We start from the raw sequence: 18,333 nt of genomic DNA, 5'->3' as shown, positions 1-18,333 counted from the left end.
CGGACACAACACCCGATGCGACACCCGACTCATCACCGACACCCCACTCGGACCACGTGTAAAACAACAACCGACACGAGGCGTGCAAGTCACGTCGGGTGTTGGTAACGTTTTACTAAGCGATATAGATCTACTAAGATTTGATTGAACTCAACACGTTTGACGTTGCGTGTTGCAAAAGAGTACCTACTCTCGTTAATAACTTGACAGACTAATTTATTTGACAGAGGACCAATAACATTACATTTGTTGACTCAACAGGTTTTGCCAATGTCCACAATTTTTCTTAGAGCTTTTAAGCCAGTTTCAAGGCAATCTATTTTTAAAGCCACATCAAAGGTTTATTTTTTATAATCATATTCATTTAGCAGCCATCATGAGCATCATATCAACCCATTGCCGGCCCACTACAGGATACAGATCTCCTTCCACAATGAGAAAGTTTTAGGGCCGTATTAATGTACCAATACATCTAGAATATGTACCAATATACCAACATATTAATACAATAAATCATCACCTATAAACAGAGCAACATTTGGCAGGGTTTGCACTACTTCCTACAAAGTGCCACCCTGCGTCATGTGCCAGCAATTGCACCGCAATCCGTTCAGCTGGGAACACAGCAATGCTCTTTGGCGGCGAAAATAAGCAGTAAGTATTTTCCCAGACAAGCTCTGTCACTGAAAAATTTACTACAACTTAAACATTACCATCTACGCGTAAAATGAAACGGCAAAACCATACGTGAATGGAGAAATTGGTGAAGAACACAGTGCTTGAATAGGAACGAAATGCTGTGCTTTTGGAGATTCACTTCAGATACGCCAGAAGTTCTGTACCTTAGTATTTCTTACATTTTTTTTCTTTGTTTTCACTCTACAGGCTTGAGATTTTCTGCGATTTGTTCATCTTTTATCTAGCGTTGAATAAATAGCCTAACTGGAATAAAAACCCTACTATACTCACAACATAATATAACATCAGTTTTCCATATGACAGAGCTCTAGTAGAGTTGAAAAACAAATAATAATTTTTGGTATTATTGATTTCATTAATAATTATTAGACCAATTTTAATAATCATTTGTCTCAATTTGGGACCTTTTTGGACAGAAGAGTTGCCCAACTAATTAAAAATTAAAGTACCAATATTTCCGGAAGAAATGTACCAATCGTGATATCAATAAATGGCGTGATAATTGAATCACGTTATCTCGCAATATTCTGATTAGTCTATTTATGCATAATTTCGCTTCAATTCGTGCGTCTGTACTCTCTGCTCCAAGAAAAGCACAGTTGTGCCTATCACTAATTTGATAGCTCCAAAAAAGTGAGAAGTAACAGTAAGCAAATTTTTTGACGGATTATACTTACCTATTTCGGTAAATATTTTATAATTTTCTTAATAATAATCTATATCGTTAAGTTAGGGTATTCAAAATATACAGCAGTTATTCAAGCTTTAAACAAATTAATTGGAATTATTCATACCCCAAAATTTTATACAGATCTTTTTATATATTGTCCTCACTCACTAAATGTAAATATTTTACCACGATATCTTTAAACTAGTAACATCCAGAACAAGGTCTGAACTTTAACCGCAACTTGTCACATAAACTTTACTAAACACATTTTCATAAAATTCACGACAGAAAAATACACTTTTATCACTTTCCACTTAGTTTGTGAGAGTTATTTTTCAGGCTGAATGTTTAAAATCGTATGCCTCTTGTCGATAAAAGTTCGAGGGAAATTTTAAAATTTTGAATTAGGAACATGCACGATCACTTCGCGCCGGCGGGCGAGCACGATCGACTGGAGTCGCATGCGCACCTCAGAGCGGGCGAGCGCTAGATCCAGGTATGGTCAACCTTTTGTAGTTATAAAGCTCTACATAAAAAATCATAACCGTTATGAAAACAAATAGCAATAAATATAACTTAGATATGACTTAAAGCGTTTTTTATTGAAATAAAAAACGCTTTAAGCTAAAATACGTTGTCCGAATATAACCGTCATCAATTTTTATCCTATTTTATCACAAGTTTATAAATTATGTTTAGACACAGTATTTTTGGCAAAGTAAACTTAGGTATAGGAAAAAATCTAGGCTAAGTTTTTCAGCAAGATGGAGCAGCGTTTTAGATACTCATATTATACTCATATTCTAGCACTACACAATAACTGCTTGATTGTCAATTATAAGATGAAATTTTAGATTCCAAATCTAGTTTTCATATCATACCATTATATTGCTAAATGAAGCGGTGATAGACCATCCCAACACCCACCTCTAAATATGCGATTACTTGTTTTAATATCACTTGCTTAACGGTGAAGGAAAACATCGTTTTCAAGGGTGTGTTACGGCCTTAACCCTTTCTCATTGTCGGAGGAGAGCTGTGTCCCTTAATGGGCCGGTGATGGGTTGATATGATGATCATGATGGTTGCTAAATAAATACGAAAATAAAAATTTACCTTTGATATTGCCTTAAAAATTAATTGCCTTGAAACTGACTTAAAAGCTCCAAGGAAAATTGTGGACGACACCTGGCAAAACCTGTTGAGTCAACAAATGTATGCATCAAGCGCCTTGGGTATATACAGGGAAAACGACCGTCTCTATCTTACTTCAGTAAATATGAATCAAGTTGGAAAAGGACGGTTGTATAACGCAAATGATTTAACACGGATTTTATTCTGCAATTACATCTTTGAAAGCACTTAAGTAGTCAACGTCTGTATTAATACACTTTCAGTCTTAGATCTATAACAGTAAGGTGCGTTTTTGAGCAAAATTATCTTAGATTTTTTAGTTAAAAGATAAATTTGTTACTAAACTTTTTAGCTATTTAATTCTAAATCTAATGGGGTCTATTAAGATAAAATTATCAAACTATTTTAAAATTAAAATTAAAATTAAAATAACAGTCTAAATTATTTTTAAAAAGGCAATTTTGGCGTCGGATGCGTTTGCGCAGGCGGACAGTGGACACGATTCATTGGTCGTGAAACTGCATCCGTTCATTTTGTCTCTTTCGCACCTTATATCTAGTCGTATAAAAGAGAGAGATAACATATTGTTTACATCTGTATGGACCAAAATGTAGACGTGGCCATTTTGGTTTCATCCCAGATGGCGATCGGCCAATTTTCGTAGGTAGGAGGAAATGATAGAGACAGTTTTACATAGCGCACTTTTTTATGTTATTTATCTTTAAAGTCGAGTGCGGTCGTTTATATCAAGTTTTTTTAAGCGCTCAATGATTAATTTTATACCTACTCAAGATTAAAAATGGTAAGTAGCGTTGCTACTGTGGCCCTTGGTAACTACTTAATTAATTATATTTTTTTAAATTACTATGATTTAATAAAGATAAAACTTTTTTCATAACTCATTATTTAATTTTCAAGCAATACACATTTCTACAGACCGCGAACTTGGTGCTACTTCAGCTTGAAGATCTTTATCCAGCGGATCTTTGGACGCTTTTCATGACTTCTGACCACTCTAGACCTGGTCTACCAACTCTAGATTTTCCAAAACCCGACTTAAAACCGAAAAGTGATCGTTAGGGTCGTGAAGAGTCCGCATCGAGTCCGTTAGGCCGCATCTTGCAAAGAGTATCCAAAGACTCTCCATAATTTCATTCTTCTTCTTGAGAACCAATTTTCACAAATTATCAATAACAATAGAAACTTTATTAGAGCTGGACCCAGATACTCTATACCAATATTTTAAATGACAATGGTGATAACAAAAAAACACCCGGCTTAGTCTGTTGTGGGCTTCTTCTTAGACCAGGACGCGTTTGGAACCCTCGTAGCTTTAGTTTTAAGTTTACGAATATGGTTATCGCCATCATCTCAATAATCGTGTTCTCTATTGATCGTGATCTAAATTCCCATGTAATGAACGCATCAAAAGTGCCACCTATGGACCTACTTGAATAAAGATATTTTTGACTTTGACTTTGAAAAAAACAACATATCTACTTAATGAAGTCGTGATTTTAGACTCGATTTCAAAATAATAAACCATCGGGACCATCTATAATCACTTACATACTTTCATTCGTGCTGTCTATACTTTCAGAAACTAATACAAAAAGGCATAACATTGGAATTAGTTACGGGGTTCAGCTTTTTCACACTTCAACTGAAAGCACCTTTGAATTATCAGAGCGTGAAAAAACACTGCGTAAATATTTCAAAGGTATGCCACGTTTATTAATAAGGCACAAGACGTTTCAGGTTCTAACTGTTTATAAAACATATTTACTTATTATATTACAAAGCGAACACACCTAGGTATATTTTACAGCCGTAAATATTCGTTACATAGAACAAGCAAGTTTGTGGTAATAAACCTAGTGTGTAGAGTGGACGGGACCTGTGCATTTTTATAGGAATAAGCAATCAAAGATGAAATAATGTTCAAAAAGAGCAATCTGCTGAGTTTCTTTTCGGCTCTTCTCGGTAGAATTCGCCTAACGAACCGGTGGTAGAGACACTACAAACAGACCGACTAGAAGTTTCAAAATGCGACAATGCACACAATGCCATATTGCCCCAAAGTAAATGTGAATATTTTTATGAAAAATTTAGGTACATAAATACTGATAATATACTTAGGTACAGATAAACACCCAGACAATGAAAAACAATAATGTTCATCACTCAAAGCCTTAGAGTCAGAAAGCAGGGTCGCTGCCTACTGCACCAATCGGCTGTCAAAAAGTGCTTATAAATTAGGCCTTCTAGATTTTGAACATTGAATGTTGGTTTGGATGGTTTGCACTTAGGAAAATCATCGCCTATATAAACAGAGCAATTCTTCGCGGGCCATCTGTGCCCATCCACCTGAGTCGTAGGTGTAGCCTATTCCTATAAATAAAAGGACGTACTTAAGACCGAAACGCCACAATTCTGCTTACCGGCAGAAATTCAAATTCAATATTTTTTTATTCATGCAGGCCTATCACAGGCACTTATGAAGCGTTTTTATATATATGCTTACATAATTGTAAGGGGATGGTGATAACATCGTTCGCCAACTTAAACCTAAAGCTACGAGGGTTCCAAACGCGGCCTGGTCTAAGAAGAGCCCACAACAAACCGGGTAATTTTTTTTTTGTTATCACCATCTCACAGTTTATTTATATTAAGCAATGAAGCTAGAGCAATTCACACCCAAGCTTTTTTATCGTTTAAGTAATCGTTAATATTATAATAGGATTTTTCTGTTAGGAAGCTTACGTTTTATATAAACTGCGAACTTATTGAGAGAAATCTCAAAGATTTAATTTGGTAATTTTTTATAAAATAATATACAATTGCCCTTGAATGAATTTGCAATTTCGTGTAGCCTAGTAAACTGCACAACGAGTTTATTTTTGCTTCTAATATTAATACTGTTACAGTCCAGTTTCTTTTAAATTTTTTTTATATTTTTATATAGAGAAATATGCGTGAGGGTAATACTTCCCCAAACAAGCACAAAAAGATCTAATACTATTAGAAACGCTCTACCTACTACTACTACTTACTACTTATTCATCCAATGGCCAATATGTTTGCTACAGAAAGATAAATCAGATGCTGTTTATAAGATACATATGCTTATGTATGGGTACATGATGTAATGTAGTATTTAGAATCGAATAGAATTAAATGGTTCACTGTTTACACATAGAAAGGCAGTTGACAAAGCCTGGAAAAGCATTCAAATAAGTAGGTATACTCACAGGGAGTACAATTATAGTAGTAAATAAGTATAAAAAATCTAAGTTTAATCACAATGTAGAATCAATTTCAAAAATATATGATTATTAATAAATAAAACAAAAGTGAAACAATCAAAAAATCAATGTAAAATCATGAAAATTAAGCCTAATTTGCTCTACTCTGCGAAAAGCAGGAGAATCTGTATGGTGTAATTTTATAATAATTGTTAAGTTAACAATTATTCATTGCAAAGTCAAATCTCCTGAGGATGCTCCGGTTTCGGAGCGAAACGTGCGTAGAGGGTACATTGCCGAAGATCTGTTTGGTGTGCAGTATAAGGATTGAAGAAATTATAAATTACACCATACAGATTCTCCTGCTTTTCGCGGAGTATAGCAAATTAGGCTTAATTTTTATGATATATCATGAATTTCCGCAAAGAAACGGTTGCTTCTATCCAATAAATCAATGTAAAACAAATAAATTAAAACTAAATTCTTATTATTTTTTTTTTCTTTAAATCTCATCCACAAAGTCGAAACCTGATGAAACGACATAATAAAACAGTTTTATGACTAACCTGAAACCACGTGATTTCTACACTGTTATGCGTCAAAACAGTGTTGTCATTGTAACCACCGAGGCTACAAAGTTGGGGGGAGTTAAGTGCTTGAAAAAAGATTATTCTTATATCTGTCAATACTCAATTTATGTGTGAGAGACAAATCGGGCGCATTTGACTTGATATAGGTGTCGCACCCTAATGGGTCCATGGCTCGGGCCCATCCACCTTACGCTAATGCGTAAGGTGGATGGGCCCGAGCTGGAGATATCAGGGGAAGTCTTTCATAATGTCTGTTGTTGTAATGGCTGTTGTCTTCCTAACATTATTAGTTGCGGACTTTAAATATCCCATTGTAGCGCACAGGCTTTCTCTATAAAAGGAGAGAGGGCAACCGACCCACAACGCTACTTCCGCGCGGGTTTGCGGACTTTAACTATTAATTATTTTCACATTGGTGTACAAAAAGTGATCATGACCAAATAAATAAATTAATCGTAAAAGGATTTTGGTTGTTAAATGAAAATCATCGGCAACAAATTTCAGTTATTAATGCTTGAACTCTTAGTACTCTTAGTCAGGCGTTAAAAGATCTAGGAATCTTCCTAGGCCTAGCTAGATGCTGTCGTCTTGCCTACCCTAACCTAAGCTTTCATTCAAACCCTCAAAAGTTTATTAACATTTTACTTATCATTGGGCCTTGCTGGGCCTCTCGCGACACTCCGAAATATGTTGAGCCGGTTTGATGCTCCAGAATATCTAACCCTTATGCTTTTGTCCAATACCTTATCGTGTTAGGGTCTACCCTATCACTTTGTTCACAACAGCCATACATTGCTGTCAGCGAAAATCCTTTACAGAACAAACTTGTACATACCTAAACGACGATCAAGATCGTATCTGGGGCGTGTTCGTTTCACACTCGTCTCCACCATCCGCGTCGGTTGTCGTTATGTTGCGAAAGTAACATCACTGATCACATCACTGTGCCATATTATTGTTGACGTTTCCAGGCATTGATAGGTACCTGGTACTTACTATATTCTTCTTCTTCTTCTTTCTCTGGGCTTGTCTCCGTACTTGGTCGGCCGGAACCTTCCGTTGTACGTAGTGCTAGTGTAGTATAGTAGTATAGTAGTAAAAACGCAAAGAACTTCGAAAAGTTAAGAGGTGCGTGGTGAAGTTAGAACTCGGTTTTTACGAAAGTAAAGCCATTCGGCTATCAAGCTTAAGAATATACAGACTTGGAATGATGCATGAATCACAAATTATATATCGTAATTATATACCTGCAATAAATAAAACGTACTGTGATAGTTATCACTGCTGAGCGATGCAGCAAAATAGATAAGAGTAAGAAACCTATCTAATACAATGTGAACAGTAGCCGAAATTTCATTGGTCGATCAATCGACCACTGTTAAAAGTACGAAAAGTAAATTGGCAAAACTAAGTAAATTAAAAAGCGATTACTAACACCAAGTAATAAATACTAAAGTTAAAAATGCAAAGTTGTTTGTTTGTTTGTCTGTACCTACTTTACGCTCTAGCTAAGCGACCAATCGAGTTAACTTTTGGCATAGAGTTGAAAAAACACACTTTATATCCCAGGGAAACTAACGACTCCCACTGGATAAGTGAAGAGTTAGTTGAAAGAGCATACTTTATGCCACAGGAAAAGTAAACTCCCACGGGATTAGTAAAAAAACCGTAATAAACGGACACGAAGAACGCAGGCAACAGCTCTCTCTCTTTAGTCGGTCACTCATGACTGAGGATCGTGATCACTGCTATGGCGAGTAATCTTGTGATATAAGTATGATGTATCTCCATCGGTCCCAGTCCTTAGCCATTTGAACTTTTATTTAAGTACTACATTTGTACTTTAATTTTAAAACCCGGCTAAGTTTGTTGTGGGCTTCTTCTTAGACCAGGACGCGTTTGGGACCAGTAGCTTTAGTTTTAAGTTTACGAATGGTTATCGCCATCATCTCACTACCGTGTAATTCTCATGTAACGTACGCATCAAAAGTGCCACCTATGGGCCTACTTGATTAAAGATATTTTTGACTTTGACTTAAGAAAAAAGCATGCACTGCTGATTATTAAAACAAACCTCTTTTACTTTTTGTTGCACATAATATTTTGTTATTAATAAACAGTTTTTTTATAATTATAGTATTTCATTACTACTATGGTATCATTGATTTACCCTGATGTACCCTGATGCATATTAAACCTGGGGCCCTGGTTGTGTCGACCTGGCCGGAAGCCTAATAAAGATAATAGTTTTGTAACCAATACATAACAATACTTAAACTATCTTAGTCTTCGTGGGACAATGTTTATTTATGAAGTATAGTTCAAAAAGCGGATATAAACAATCGGTTTCCTTAAAGTGGACATAAATTAGTAATATCTACATATTATTATCGTTTGCGAAAGGTGCAGAAGTCTTTTGTGGGCAATGAACTCGTTTGCTTTACAACTTGAATTCAAAGGTAATTTTATACCTACAAATTCTTAAGATTTAACCGTCAAAACTCATTTCTTTATGCGTTAACTTTTGAATCTGATTCATCCGCAGCCTATAGATATAAACGTCCCACAGCTGGGCACAGACCTTCTCTTATAGGAGACAGCCGATTGACGCAGTCGGCAGCCCTGCTTTCCGAGTCCAAGGCCGAGGGTTCGATTCCCACAACTGGAAAATGTTTGTGTGATGAACATGAGTGTTTTTCCGTGTCTGGGTAATAGGTATATGTATAGGTATTGGAAGTATAGGTTTTTTGTATATTAATTCATTAAAATATTCATCAGTTATCATAGTACCCATAACACAAGCTTCGCTTCGCTTACTTTGGGGCTAGATGGCGATCTCTGTACTGTTGTAGTTATTTTTTATTAATTTATAGGAGACACTGTTTTAGAGCATAGGCCCACCACGCTGCTCCAATAAGGATTAGTGGAACCTTACTATCATGTAAACGGATACACTACGACTTCATAGTACCACTTGAACACTAGAGAAATACTAGGACAGACCCAGCATAACGGCATAAAGCTTACGTTATTACTGGAATGCAATAGCAATATGGGCAGGGTCACTCACCGCCGAGGTGAATGACAATAATATGCTTCAAGGTAATTAAAGCGAAAGGACGTTGACGAGAAAGCAAGAGTGCGACAATTTCACGCCGATGAGTGCACGCGCTGAACTTAGACTTGCAGGGACGGTATGGTTGACAAAAAAAACAAAAATATAACTTCTACCTAAATCTAAAAAAACCACAACAGAGCAAGTGGCCGCCCTGTCTTTTTTTCTCTATGGACAGTTACAGTGATATCGTTGCACACCGAAAACTGTGGTGGAATGCTTCCGACACGGTAACAACAGGCAAAAATGGAGAACAATCGCGAGGGCAGCCGTGCGATCTTATGAAGTATAGCGCCATGTATTTCAACACGGCAGACACGACCGCAGTCAGAATCCACGACTATATATTAATTAATAGTGATCCCCTGAGACTTCATACGCATACAAGTATACTTTATCATTGGTAGTAGAGTTTTTTGTGGCTAACTTTCCGGGGAAGTACCTACTACCACAATATTTATTTCTGCTGTTTAGCAGCATTGTCGCAAAACTGTGTTCTGGTTTGAAGGGCGTGTTAGTGTAGTTACAGGGTCATGAGGCTTAACAACTACGCCTCATGTAGATGGACAAATGGCGACAACTTGCAGGACCTGTTCCTTGCATGCCCTGCGAAGTATTGAACTGTTTATTGGCGATGTATTTCCAATTAGATACCATCAAAAAGAGCCCTCTACTTGGTACGTCAATTATCCTACTAAAAAAAAAAAAAACTTGTCATAAGTTTCCCATACAAACATTACTACAACTCGACGTTTGGCTCTAATGGGTCGAGGCGTGATGTTAACACAAAGTTTCATCATATTTGACGGCTAATTGGCGCAGTAGGCAGTGACCCTGCTTTCTGAGTCCAAGGCCGTGGGTTCGATTCCCACACTGGTAAATGTTCCTGTGATGAACATGAATGTTTTTCAGTGTCTGGATGTTTATCTGTATTTTATAACCATTTATGTATATTATTCTTAAAATTATTTATCAGTCATCTTAGTACCCATAACACAAACTACGCTTACTTTGGGGCTATATGACGATGCGTGTATTGTCGTAGTATATTTATTTATTATTTATATATTTTATTGAATTTATATATTTTATTAAATTATTTAGCCCATAGACTTCCTCGAGAATTGGACTAATTAATTCCGACGGGTACCTACTTTAATCGAACTAAAAGACGCAAGCCATGGACTTATTTGATGTAGCTACGATATATTTGATGTACTTTCTAAGTTACTTAGGCCACTGGCATAACATGGGCATATATAAAATTTGTGGCTTAGGCTGGTAACCATTCTATAAGTAAACCAAAATATGCCGTCAAGGGATATTGCGTTCCAGTACCATATCGCTTAGAAACCGATTGCGGTTATGGATTTAATATAACTAACATATCCCTTACAGGTTAGCCCGCTACCATCTTAGACTGCATCGTCACTTACAACCAGGTAAGATTGCAGTCTAGGGCTAACTTGTCTTGGAATAAAATAAAAATATGCTAAAATTATTTGTATGCCAACGGTACGTCACAGTGAAGCGTGCACACAAGACAGATCTCGCCAAAATTGTCCCCGCACAATTTCCCCCGCTTTCTACAACTCTCTGTTGTGCAATTCTAGATAATTTGATTACATCACAGCCAAATATACCTACCTTTAGTATACCTAGTATAGGCAGTGGCATGTATAGAGGGTATGCACAGGGTATGCAGATGATATAAAACAAAGAAAATCTCCAGTACGAGTTATAAATACTTAGGGGTAGGCTTTTTATAACTCTTACAATGCCTATCCTTAAGTTTTGTATAACTCGTACTGGAGACTTTCTTCATTTTATATCATTTACATACCCTGTACATACCCTCTATGCACGCCTATACCTAATCTATACCTAAAGTAAAAGATCTTATATTAGGTAGATTGTTGGTTATAAATACTTATTTATTTCATCATCATCAACTCATTAATGGCCAACTACAGGGTACGGGTCTCCTTTCAGAATGAAAAGGGTTCAGGCCGTAGTCTACAACTAGCCAAGTGCGTCTTGGTAGACTTCACACACTTCTGGAGAACATTCATTCACGTAGATTTCCTCACGATATTTTATTTCACCTTTAAATCAAATGATGTTTTAATTGATTTAATTATAAAAGCATATAAATCCGAAAAGTTAGAAGTCCCGGGATCTTGTAACCGACTTTTATAACCGACTTTTATTTATGGATTTAGTAACAAATAGGTGACAAAAAATAAAGAGGATTTGGACAAGGTCATGAAGCCGTGACAGCACAGTGTAGTACTTCAACTTAGCTCTATAAGTTATGTGCGTTTTAAGCAATTAAAATACCACTTGCTTCAACGGTGAAGAAAAACGTAAGGAAACCTGCATACCTGAGCGTTCTCCATAACTGGGCCAGCGTGGTGGACTACGGCCTTAACCTCTTTTCATAGTGGGAGGAGACCCGTACCCTGTACTGAGCAGGTCATCGGTTGATATGAGGACAAGGGAATACATACTTATGTCTCTAATAGATGTCTACCATTAACCTTATGCAGTGAGATTGAAAAAGAAGTACCATACATTCAAAGGCTAGCACAAGAATTACACGCTACCAGTGCCCCATTAAGATTGCTTGATGTCCTAAGCAATCCACGCCGGTTGGCCCCCTATCTACTTAGGTATTACTAGAATCGGTCTTTTAATTTTTTTTTACAGATTTTTAACAACCAGATAAATCTATCTATCTTCTATCTATATATATAAAAGAGAAGAGTGTGGGTATGTTCCGTATAGGCTCCGAAACGGCTGGACCGATTTCAATGAAACTTTCAGGGAATCTCCGTATTGACCTGGCGAGTAATCCTGTAAAGTTTGGTGACGATCGGAGCACTCCTATTTTTGAACTGTCAAATACAGCTTTTATTTACTATGATGATATTCTATTGTTGGGTGTACATGGGTGTAGATAATCATCTTCACCCGCTCGAGAAGAGAATAGAAGAGAATGAATACGGAGAGAAATAAATGATTTAACATATTATGATACTTAAATAACAATTTAATGACGTAAGTTTAGTGTTTAAATAAAATAAAGCAAAGCTGGGTACGCTAGTCACTTATACAATGTGTAATCGAATCACGAAATACTGTTGAAGGGTGCATAAGCATATTTCAAAAGGAATCACCCTGTAAAAATTAAAAAACAAAAGAAGCTTAAAAAATATTCCACACAAACTAATTCAGAACAACCCTGTGGAAGATAAAACTACACGCGAATACTAACTACGCTATGCGACGCGCACCTTTATAATAGATTAAATAAGTGGCAAGAGTCACTTTATTTATTTATTTATTTTATGTGATTTTTTCAGTAAGAACTATGACAGTCGTTTACTCGAAAACTATTAGCGTTTCGGTTTCACAGTTTATTAATGTGTTAACAGAGTTAATAATGTGCCTCTTAAGCCTGTAAAATAATTTTTCGGTTTTTCATTTACACGTTGTATAACTACCATAAAATATGTACGAAATGTTAGGATTTTAATTTAATTAGCTTTGTAATTTCTACTTATTTGTTTGTTTCCATTTTAATCTTATTTTTGAACGAGACGATCGGTTGTCATTCTCCTATGGGTAACGCCAGTAGACGCATAACGGCGGGAACCAATCAAATTGATTAGATGCTACCTGGACGGCGAGAGTTTTGGCGGGAGACTGGTTTTTTGCTAGGCGGGTCGTTCTCGCAAGTGGTCCTGAAGGGAATTGCGTGGTTGTGATTAATAATTTCATATTGTAAATAATTAGGGCAGTTTTAAAAAGTAAATTAATAATAGGTTAATTCTATGGTACATCTATTTAAATCTTTTCCGGGTCTCATCGCTATCCTACTAAAATTATAATGGAAAAAGACGAAAAGTATACGTGGAGTTGGTATTACATTAAAAACCAAAGCGCTCTGTATGATGGTAAGTATTTAATTTGCTTATGGGCTTATCCGGAACCGAACGACATCGGCACCCCACTACAAGCTACACGAGTGTTGAGTAAACTCTCATTAGGTATTATATCAAATCAAATCAAAATACATTTATTCCAAGAAGGCCCCAATATACCTAAGCACTTCTGGAGCGTCAAGTCTGTCTGTGTGTAGTGACCTTACCCCCGGATTGGAAAACTGATTCTACCGAGAAGCTGGCAAGAAACTCAGCAGTTACTCTTTTACAACATCAGCATTTTACAATACATAAGTATTCTGTATATACCTAACAAATAACTGCACTATGCCTACTTATACCAACATATTAGTCTTTCAAAAAGATAGTATGCTAATCCCTATCTAATCCTGACTGTTTGTTAAACAGTCAGGATCAAACAAACCAAACAGTCAGGATCAAACAAACCAAACATTCGAATTTTAAAAACGGTAAAAGGCTGAAAATGTCACCACCGATAGGTCACTGAGGAATATCTAGCTACCAACTGGTATTTATTAAAGTACCAACGAGTGAGAAAAGATGAAAAATTTGAATCTCGAATACATCGATGATAAGAAATTGCACTGTTGGATTACATTATGTAGGTATTCAGAGTTGGAGGTTCTACTCGTCGAGACTTTAATATTACAATTATTGAATTGAAAAACAAAGCGGTTTACTTATTTGCTTAAGATCTCTGGATTTTCATATATATATTTTAAAACAGAAGGTCTGTGAAAGTAATGAAAATATTGTTTGCAAAGACGTAAGACAAAAAAATATAGAGATCGGAATTCAAAAAGAAATTGCAATATACTTACCCACTTATATATTCCTTACACCTGATGCAGCTAACCTGTCTGCATAAACGATAGAGACCACGATAGCCAACATAAAAACCCCACCGGAAGCGTAGGGTCGCCGCGGAAGGCAATATCCGGTTTCCTGCTAACCCCTTTTTATTTTTATACAATTATTAAAGTTATTCGCTTCATTTCGTAGTTGCTTCTTGCGGTAGCGGGTATGGAATATAAATTGACTAATATTACGAGGTATAAGGGTGGTCTATGGTAAGTTTTGAAGTATAAACGATTTATTAGTCTCACACCTGTTTTTTTAAATGACAACTAAGTAGGTATACTCTTTGGGCTTGTGGTTGGCATGTCTGACTAAGGATCACGAACTCGTGGGTTCGATTTTTAAATATGATATTTTTCTCACATCACATCCGAATATATAATGCTACCTTATACAACATCGTGAGGAAACCGACATGCCTGAGTTCTAAAATGAAGTCTTCTACTAGTATATTGGCCAGCGTGGTAGTATAGACTAGGACCTAAACGCGTCGAGAGACGAGAGGAGACCCATAACCTGATGGAATGATATAATAAGATCTGGAAGGGCTTTCCAGATCTTCTTGATGAACACAGTAAGATTATCGACCGTGCCAGACGGACGAGCCCTGACGCAATCGAAGAGTTGTTTTCGAGTATGGAAATACTAACCATCAGTGCCTGATTAAGCAAGCGCGGGGCCCGTAGCAAATTCTTAAAAAGAGCCCTTGATCTGCTGGGTTCTTAAGCATAAAGTGGTAAAAATACAATTCAATACTCAATAGGTATCTTAAATACGTATAAACGTATCTTAAATAAAATACGTATTTGCTATCTATAGGTTACAATTTTGTGGGTAATTAATAGTGTAGTAAATTACTATAGGCGATGCCTGTGTGCGTGTGCGTGTCTGTCAGTCAGTCAGTCAGGCAGAGATGAGCGGTATTAAATATGCGGGGCCCCCTTTCGCTCGGGGCCCGCAGCAATTGTTACTCTTGCTAAGTGGTTAATCCGGCACTGCTTACCATCGGAGTAAAATGGATTTTATTAGCATAGTGTCAAGGAACAGATTTGCTTACAACTAGTTACTAGTTTTGACAGAACGTTCGCGAAACATAGATCAGAAGTACAGGATTTACGACTCTAAACCGAGTGTCATTTAGGTCCATTTTACTTTGATGATACGGTTTAATACACGAAAACGACTCCTCGGTTGCGAGCCAGAAAATGTTGTATTAAGGCAAAGCCCATAGAGATTTTTCATTCTGAATAACAAAAAAAAACTGCCGCTCCGCATTAAAACGAGGAAACGAAACGCTTTGTAATGTCGCAGAGATATAATCAACGTAAAGAAATCGTCGATAACTTGCGGTTCACACCCTCAAAATTAGGATCAGTACAAGCCAATCCTCACACATTTTGGTCACCTTATTGTCGCTGCCTTTTCACGACAGTATCCAGTAGTATTGCTAAGTATCTTTCAATGACTTTATTGTGATCAGTTTCAACAACTAATATTTAAAATAAATAAATATTAAATACATCCCTACTTAATATTATAAATCTCAATGTAAGTTTGTTTGTTACGCTTTCACGCAAAAACTACTTAACCGATCGACATGAAACTTTGTACACATATTTTTGGAAGTGCTAGAAGTAATATAAGTAGGATACTTTTTATCCCGACATTAAGCTTTGTTCCTTTGGGAGAGGGGATCAAAATGTTTGACGATTTTACACCATAACTCCGACAAATTATAACCGATTTAAATAATTATTTTTGTACTAAGTATAGAGGTTATAATATGTGTTTAATTTTGCCCAAACTTTGTGTAGATCTGAATGTGGTTGGAGATAGAGGACAGAACTCCTCCGCGGACAGCAGCAAGCCCCTCTTTTAAGGCTTAGCAATACTGAATCCTTTAATTTTTTTTAACTACAACTACATTGAATGCCACATCAAAAAACAAAATCAAACGCAGGCAACAGCTAGAAATTTATAAACTATTAGCCAACTAGCCCCAAAGTAAGCGTAGTTAGCTACGCTTACTACGCTTACTTTGGGGCAAAGAATAATACAAGAATAATATACATAAATACTTATAATATACATACAAACACCTAACACTGAAAAACATTCATGCTCATCACACAAACATTTTCCAGTTATGGGAATCGAACCCTTGGCCTTGGACTCAGAAAGCAGGGTCGCTGCAAACTGCGCAAATCGGCCGTCCAAAATGTTGGTATCGTGGATTTACCACTGACCATTTTTTTTTTAATCTTAAAAGTTAATTACCATATTATTTGGCGGCATAACATCCGTTAGTGTTGTACAAGCTTACAATACTACAGTATATAGTCCCCTACATTCTATAAGGAATAAATTATAGTGAATGGACTGTAGATCAGGGGGTCTCCTAGTCTGCTGTAAAGATATTTGTGTGTTAGTTACATTAATGACAAAGAGTACTCATGGAAACAAATATTACAATGATTAAACTTTGAATATTATTACAATATAATGTGGAATCGGTACCATGTGGGTACCAGGATCAGGGTACCAACGGAAATTGTATGTATTGTGTATTTTTTAATGTGAGTGTTAACATATTTTTTTTCATTGGTACTTTTGTCGTCAATCGACCAGTGAAACACAATTTTAATACTGAGCAGTCTTCTACCCTAGATATATGATATTAGAAGAACAAAGCAAATAAAGAGGAACTGTCAAGATTAACGGTCACGATATGGATGAATCTCGAGAATTGGAAACAGATCAGAAGCGACAGGGTGGTGAAGATGGCGGTCATTGATATGACGTGACGACAAGTCGCTGCTCAATCTCTGTAATAAACATCGCTTTTCAGAATATATAGATATAGATAAACTCTATTTAAAAAATCAAGTTCAATGATATCTGAGAGCTTGAAGGAAGGACAAACAAACAAACAAAGACACTTTCGCATTTATAATATTATTAATACGATGTTCTTCTTTAAGGAACATGACATCGTCGAACGAAGTAATTAGTCCGATTTTCTTTAACTTTTCTTTTCATAAAACTATAAATGACGAGATAAGTTTCATCCATGCTCAGTTCTCATTGACATCGGGATGAAAATTAGTATTCTTTTTTTTCACAACTCTACACTACCCAAGTTGTTTTACCTCACTTGTCAATGACATCACTATACAAAATGCGATTTTCCATCTAATTATTTTTGTAGTTAGTTCGATATTAATTGTTAACATAGCCTTAACTTTTCAATTAATTGGTCTGATGAATAATTAGATAAATTAATATATTAGGTCCCTACCTACATTTTAATATGTTATGATGCGAAAAAACAAAATACTTCATTCGGGGACAATCCCTTATTTGCGAACTTAATTTTATACTTTCTGTTCGTGGTAATTTAATTCGTCTGGGCATGGTATATAAAATTAAATCTATGATAAACAAATCTTAGTAAGTAGGTCAGAGAATAAAATAAATTTTATGTAATAAATACTTTAATATTAACACTTTTAAGTTTTAACTTACATAATATAATTTATAGTATATATTTTTTATCACATACGCTTAAGGCCTTTACACACTGCAGTGCAGCAAGAAATTTCAAATCAAGTGAATAAAAGTTTAAAAAATCCATAAATGTTTTTACCGTTTTTTTTAATTAGCTTAATTGTTTTATATAGTAAATTTTATCATAATTGCTAGCAAGTTAATCTTGGGGCAGTTACAATGTATAAAGGTTCTAAGCCACTTGATAATTTGAATTTAACTAGGATTTTATCACTAAAACTATAAAATGTGTAAAGCAATGTTAGAGTCTTTGCACTCGAATACATTTCCCTGGACAATATACGCACACGATTTTATACACGCGCGTCGACTGGGCAAAACGCAATTTACCGGATTTATATAAAGACTGCTACAAAACGTAATTTAATAAAAAACTAATATCCGTAGGGTGTCTCTTAAGAAGTAATATTACAGATATGCCAAATTATATAAAAGAGGATAACGTTTCATGCTGAGGTAGCAGCCTTGTCTGGTGAAGTACGTTTAG

At 36.0% G+C, this 18,333-nt stretch overlaps 1 protein-coding gene across 1 annotated transcript in view; it reads right to left on the bottom strand.

The window, feature by feature from the left end:
* Positions 1 to 1,796, bottom strand: part of LOC120626600 (putative transcription factor SOX-15) — a 153,291-nt gene extending 151,495 nt beyond the window's left edge. The window contains exon 1 of the mRNA XM_039894163.1: positions 1,494 to 1,796. The gene's annotated coding sequence lies outside the window, so the exon portion shown is untranslated. The remainder of the gene's footprint in view (positions 1 to 1,493) is intronic.
* Positions 1,797 to 18,333: the final 16,537 nt, after the last annotated feature.

Source organism: Pararge aegeria, chromosome 1 (assembly GCF_905163445.1).
Source record: "Pararge aegeria chromosome 1, ilParAegt1.1, whole genome shotgun sequence".
In the NCBI taxonomy this organism is placed as follows: domain Eukaryota; kingdom Metazoa; phylum Arthropoda; class Insecta; order Lepidoptera; family Nymphalidae; genus Pararge; species Pararge aegeria.
This window is presented reverse-complemented; position numbering and strand designations above follow the sequence as displayed.